This window comes from Poecilia formosa, unplaced genomic scaffold (assembly GCF_000485575.1).
Source record: "Poecilia formosa unplaced genomic scaffold, Poecilia_formosa-5.1.2 Scaffold36, whole genome shotgun sequence".
NCBI lineage: Eukaryota > Metazoa > Chordata > Actinopteri > Cyprinodontiformes > Poeciliidae > Poecilia > Poecilia formosa.
Window position 1 is genome coordinate 276888 of NW_006799975.1, and position 6975 is coordinate 283862.

The window sequence follows — 6975 nt, forward strand, 5'->3', positions numbered from 1 at the left end:
GTCCTTATATGGCAGTAGCTGGAGATCAGGGTGATGATGATCAGGTGTGAGTGGTCACAGCTCAGCAGCAACTGTGACAGTGAAAGCAAAATATGAGTGTTTTAATATTGTTTTTGTTAATGTACATGCTCCAATCACAGGACAAGAAAGGGTTTTCTGTTTTTACATAAACTTGAAAATGTTTCATGTAAATGTGATGCATAAGATTTTAAGTTTTTTGGCTGGAGATTTTGTTTTTACAGAAAATGATCAATTGGATAGGAACCATTTCTTTCTTAAAACATTTGATTGAAGTTTTTTCTTTGGTTGATGTTTGGAGAGAAATGCATATTCAAAAAAGACAAATCGTTAGAAAAAACAAAAACTTACAGTTTAAAAACAAACATACAATTTAAAACTAGATCCCGCTGGTTGTGCAATGTCAGGAATGTTGTATTCGTAGAGTGTTGAGTCCTTGTTATGTCAAATCAAAAGAAGGTTACAGGGTGTAAAATTAAATGAAATGTTACCTTTTCAACTTTCTGCATAAGCGGATGACATTAATGTAGCTATACCAGGGGAATCAGATGTCTTTACTTTAACTGAAATTATTGAATGCTTTGGTATTATTTCTTCATCCACAGTTAATTGGAGCAAGAGTAAAGCTTTGTTAGATGGTAAGTGGACAAAAGAGGAACATAAACTACCTGATGAATTAAAATGGGTGAAAAATGGTTTTAAATATTTGGGTGTTTGCTTGGGGGATCAAATGTAGATAATCTAAAATTGGGAAGGTTTTATTGAGCTGATGGAGGGTAGGTTAAAGAGATGGAGGCCATACACTTATTATTAATAATCTTGTTGCTTCAACTTTGTGGCATCGTTTAACTATCTTGGAACACCCGCCAAGTCTTTCGGTGAAATTACAAACTATTATTTCAAATTTCTTTTCGGATAGATTGCATTGAGTCCTGCAGAGTGTTTTGTTTCTATCAAAGGAAGCCGGAGGGCAAGGTTTGATTCATTTAGAAAGTAGGAACGCGACCTTCAGATTACAGTTTTTACAGAGTTTTGTGTATGGTGATCAAAATGTTTTGTGGAGACAGGTTACAGGATGTTTTTTATTTCTTCAAAAGTTGGTAATTTAGATTTTATTTCTGACCACTCAAAATATAGTGGTCAGTGTTCATGTATTAAAATCTTGGAACCTCATGGAAACAGAGACTTGGAACGTTCACATCTTTAAAGTGGCTAATACTGGAACCTGTCCTCGAGGGATCTCATCTGGGTTCAGCTTGGGACAATATGGCTATGATTTCTGAACTGTTGATGAAAAGGGGCGTGGTTATGCTGAAACATCTGCTTGAACTTGTTGGAACTGAAATGGATGATGTCGTTTCCTTAGCTCAAAGATTGGAAAATCACTCTATGAACTGTAGGGATATTGCTGCCAAAAATTAGGCAAATGTTATCAGAGGCTGACAAAAAAGTCATAAAGGGATGGCTTAATGGACTTCTAGCACATGATAAAGCAGGTATTTTCTTTAAATTGTGTTCTAAGCCAAAACTGAATGACTTTGAATGTCCTGGACTTTTTTTTTAGAGAAGGATAAAAATGAATGGACGTTTTTGGATTCTGTGAATGGAAAGATTATGAGATGTGCTAAGGCTTTGAACAAACTAAAATTGAAAGATATAAAAGATACTCCTTAGAAAGATTTTTTTTAAAGTTGGTTTTGAGGTGAAACCTGGATGGGGGTTACTTTATAAGCCAACATTGACTAAAAATATTGGTGATTATAGTAGATAATCTTGTATGGTAATTTTGCAGTTAATGCTTTGGTTTCTGTTATTAGACCTGTTGTTTCAGATAAATGTCCCTTCTGTTCATCAAGATAAAATATTTTTCCTTGTTTTGTATAATGTTTCAGAATTATGGATTTATTGACATTACTAAGAGATATTTGGGAATCATTTAGAGAAAGTTTCACAGAACAGATTTTTATTTTTGGTTTTACATATGACAAAGGGAAAAAGAAAACTGGATGGTTATCGAATTTTTTTCTTGGTCAAGCAAAGTCAGCAATTTATTTGAGCAGAAAATATAAAATTAATAAGGAACAGAATACTGATTGCGTAAAGCTTTTTAAGAGTATGGTTAGAGTAAGAGTGATGTTATTTAAAAATGGATGAACTAAATGTGTTGCGTACAAAAGAGCTTTAATAGACTAGACTAGTGAGAGCTTGCCACACTTATAATTTACTTTAAATAATTCTGAACTTTCATTTATGAATGTGTTAAATTAGGTAAATTAAGTTGTTAGATGTTCATATGGATCACTACTGAGTGAATAAATGAGTATTTCCAAATCAATCAATTTCTCTCTCTCTCTCTCTCTCCCTCTCTGAGTGAATGGCGGAGTGAATGGAGCTGGAGACGGGAGTGTCGGCGTGAGTGGATTTTTGAGTCTTCTTTCTACTTTTTTCTGCAAGGTGTTTCAAACACTTTTCTTTGTACAGTTACTTGTTCTGTAAGTTGGTTTTTGGTTGTTCCAGACTGGTCTGGTAGTTTTTTGCTACCGGTTTGGTTTGGCATTTGGCATCATGCACATTGTGGAGGGCGGTGCAGAGTTTGAAAAGTTGACACGCCGTCATGCTGTCAAACTCATACCAACAGTGAATTGTTCAGTAGAAGAGGCAGCTTTAGCTGTTGGAGGAGCGGTAGGTTGTGATAGTGTGAGATCTGCTTCCCGTATGAATAGAGCGATTGTGATTTTTCTTGATAGTACATCTAAAGTGAATGAGTTGGTTGAAAGGGGTGTTGTCATTCATGACCCTTTCACACCGGTTCTCCCGCTGGTTAGTCCAGCTAAAAAGATCATCATCTCAAATGCACCCCCGTTTATTAAAAACGATCTCCTTGTTAAGGAGTTGTCACGCTATGGACAGCTAGTTTCACCCATAAAGATGGTTTCTTTAGGTTGTAAATCTGTGCTTCTTAAGCATGTCGTGTGTCACAGAAGGCATGTTTTTATGATCCTTAAGGATACAGCTAACGAGCTTAATCTGTCCTTTAATTTCAAAGTAGATGGGTTTAATTATATGGTTTTTGCCTCTTCAGAGAACATGAAATGTTTTGGTTGTGGTGCCGAAGGTCATATAATTCGATCGTGCCCAGAAAAACTCAAGAATACACAGTTAGTGAGGGCTGGTGATGGTGGTGGTTCCGTTGAAGCGGGCTGCGGTGCCGTCGAGGCGGCCCGGGGTGCCGCCGGGGCGGGCCCCACGGCCGCTGGTGGTCTCACGGTAGTCGGTGCGGGTCTTGATGCTACTGGAGCCAGGGATCCTGGTGATCCTTCTGTTGTAACTGTAGAGGAACAACATGAGATGCAATCCTCTATAAGTTGTGATCACTTTAATAAAGTTGATACCACTGATGGTGAGATGATACATGATCAGTCTATCAATAGTTTTGATGCAGATTCAGAGGAAAAAAGATCTGATGAAATTTTTTGTGAAAACCTTTGTGAAGATGAAAGCATGTTTGATGACGATTTGTTGAAACTGTCTCAGAAAAGGAAAAGTTCTGAACCTGCCAACAGCAGCACTAAAGCTCTCAGAGCTAATTGAGCAAACAAAGGAGGAGAGAGCAGTTTGGAGTCTGATAGTAGCTTTTCTTTGAGCCAAGATCAGCAGAATCTCTATCCTCCTGCTGAAATTAAGAAGTTTTTGCAAAAAACTAAAGGACTCAGGATGATTAAGGTAGAAGAATATATTCCAGATCTAAAATTGTTTGTTGAATCCTCTCGGGTTTTAACAAAGAAAACTGGACTTTTTGTTGATGTGTTAACAGATCAGGAAATATATCGCTTAAAGAAACTGATTTTGAAAGTCAGAGCCCAAGCACTCACTGCTGATGATGATGACATTTAGAGAAATATTTTACATGTCTTTGTGTCTTTTCTTTTGTTTCTTCATTTTAATGTGTGATTTTAAAATAGGCACTTTAAATTTAAATGGTGCCAGAGATGAAGAAAAAAGGGCTGAGTTTTTTAGACTTATGGCTCTAAAGAACATTGATATAATGTTAATTCAAGAGACACACAGCACTGTTGATAATGAGAGTGATTGGAAGAAGGAATGTAGAGGGGAGGTCTTTTTTAGCCACAAGTCCAGTTGCAGTGGCAGTGTTGGGATTGTGTTTTCTAAGACTTTTTTGCCTGTTTCTTGTGAAGCAGAGGAAATAATTGAAGGCCACTTATTAAACATTAAAGCCAAGTTCACGCAGGGCCGGTAATATGGGGCCTTAGACAGAACCCCTGTCTCCCCAAAACCCTTCCTACTAAGAACCTCAGCATCACTAACAGTGTTTAAATATATACAACCCCTGGCAAAAAGTATGGAATCACCAGTCTTGGATGAGCACTCATTCAGACATTTCATGCTGTAAAACAAACTCAGATCAAAAACATGATACAATAATAAGGTCATTCCAAAGTGCAACTTGTTGGCTTTCAGGAACACTCAAAGAAATGAAGAGAAAACATTGTGGAAGTTAGTGAATGATACTTTTATTGACCATGCACAGGGAGGGAAATAAATATGGAGTCACTCAATTCTGAGGAAAAAAGTGTGGAATCACTCAAATTGGAGGTAGAAAATAAGGACACACCCAGTCTACTTCCTTTCCCTAAATGGACATCTGCCCCAGATTAGATGTGTCTGTTAGTCTGGAGTTAAAAACACCTGCAGTCATGACACCTTGGAGGGCTGCTGGACAAAGTGGAGTGGCAAGAACCATGGCTCCAACAAGATAAATGTCCCTTTAAACAAAAGAGAGGATGGTGAAACCTCTTGAAGAAGGTAACCCTTCACACATGGTTGCTAAAGATGTGGGCTGTTCACAGTCAGCTGTATCCAAGATATGGTCCTAATACAAACTGCATGGAATGGCTGTTAAAGCCAAGCGTACTGGTAGACCAAGAAAGACATCAAAGCGTCAAGACAAACAACTTAAGGCCATTTGTCTTGAAAACTGAAAAATTACAACTAAACAAATGAAGCATAAATAAATAGGAGGAAGCTGGAATCAATGTATGTGACCGAACCGTAAGAAATCACCTAAAGGATATGGGATTTCAATACAGGAAAGCTAATCAAAAACCACCGTTGACACCTAAACATAAAAGAACAAGACTCCAATGGGCTAAGGAGAGGCAATCATGGACTGTGGATGACTGGATGAAAGTTGTCTTCAGTGATGAGTCAAGAATCNCTGAGTTTTTTAGACTTATGGCTCTAAAGAACATTGATATAATGTTAATTCAAGAGACACACAGCACTGTTGATAATGAGAGTGATTGGAAGAAGGAATGTAGAGGGGAGGTCTTTTTTAGCCACAAGTCCAGTTGCAGTGGCGGTGTTGGGATTGTGTTTTCAAAGACTTTTTTTGCCTGTTTCTTGTGAAGCATAGGAAATAATTGAAGGTCACTTATTAAGATTTCAACAGGAATCAGAGACAGTATACATGGAGTCATTCTAAAGATAATCTTTTATCCTTGGCAAGATTGGATCGTATATATGCTTTTAAACATCATTTGAATATATTTAAAAATTGTCAAATAATTCCTGTTGGTTTTTCTGATCACTGTCTGGTTTGTTGCTCTGTATTTATTAAAAATGTCTGTATACAGAGTGTCTATTGGCATTTTAATACCGCTCTTTTGAATGATACAGCTTTCAAAAAAGCTTTTGAATATTTCTGGGTCAGTCATAAACAATCCAAATCAGATTTTTCTTGTGTCCAACAGTGGTGGGATTATGGTAAATGTCAAATTAAGCAGTTGTATCAACAGTTCACTTGCAATGTCACTAGAAACATAACCAGATCTATAAGGGACTTGGAGACTCAGATAGTAGAGCTGCAGGGTTTGGCAGCGTCTACAGGAAACCGAGGGTTTTTAACTTCCCTCAAAGATAAAAAGGCCATTCTGGCCAACCTGTTTGTCACAGCAGCCAAAGGAGCCTTGGTCAGATCACGCTTCCTGAGTGTATCGGAGATGGATGCCCTGTCTCATTTTTTCTTTGGTTTAGAAAAAAAGAATGGACAAAGGAAAATTGTTCACTCCCTAAAGACTGACTGTGGTTCTATTATCTCAGATTCATCCGAGATCAGGAAGTTTGCTGTCAGTTTCTACAAAGACCTTTTCAAGAGTGAACAGTTGGAGAATCCAGATGTGAGCGATGGTTTCTACGAAGGACTTCCTCAGGTGGATACTGAAGCCAATCGAAAACTGGAGGCTCAGCTCACACTACAAGAACTGCATACTGCTTTGATGAGCCTAAAGAGTGGTAGATCCCCTGGCATGGATGGTCTTCCTGTTGATTTCTACAAGTCCTTCTGGTCTGTGATCGGAGAAGACTTGTTGGAGGTGATCACAGATAACCTGCAGAGAGGTTGGCTGCCTCTGAGCTGCTGACGGGCAGTCGTTACTCTCCTTCCAAAGAAAGGAGACCTACAGGATCTAAGGAACTGGTGACCAGTCTCTTTGCTCTGCACGGATTACAAGATCTTTTCCAAAGTCCTGGCTACCAGACTTAGAGAAGTAATGTCTTCAGTCATTCACGGGGACCAGACGTACTGTGTGCCTGACAGGCTGATAAGTGATAATATCACTTTAATCAGAGATGTTTTGGAAATCTCCAGCTCATTGGGCTTAGATATTGGTCTGATTTCTATAGATAAAAAAAAAAGCTTTTGACTGGGTTGAACACCAATATTTGTGGCCAAGGGTGTAGGAACGAGTCTGTCATTGGGGGGGACGCATATCGGAAACCTGACAGATGAGTAAATAGCTTGAGCAGAATTGTCAAACAATTATGCCATCAACACATCAGTAACGCGTTACTCTAATCTGACCCTTGTTTCAGTAACAAGTATTCTAACACGTTACTATTTACAATCCAATAGTCAGATTAAAGTTATGCAGTATAATG

General features: G+C 38.2%; 1 long non-coding RNA gene across 1 annotated transcript in view; it reads left to right on the top strand.

Moving 5' to 3' along the window:
* Positions 1-182: 182 nt before the first annotated feature.
* The window catches only part of LOC107836029 (uncharacterized), a 15158-nt gene continuing 8365 nt past the window's right edge, over positions 183-6975 (top strand). Inside the window, exon 1 of the long non-coding RNA XR_001661881.1 lies at positions 183-193. This is a non-coding gene — a long non-coding RNA (uncharacterized LOC107836029). The remainder of the gene's footprint in view (positions 194-6975) is intronic.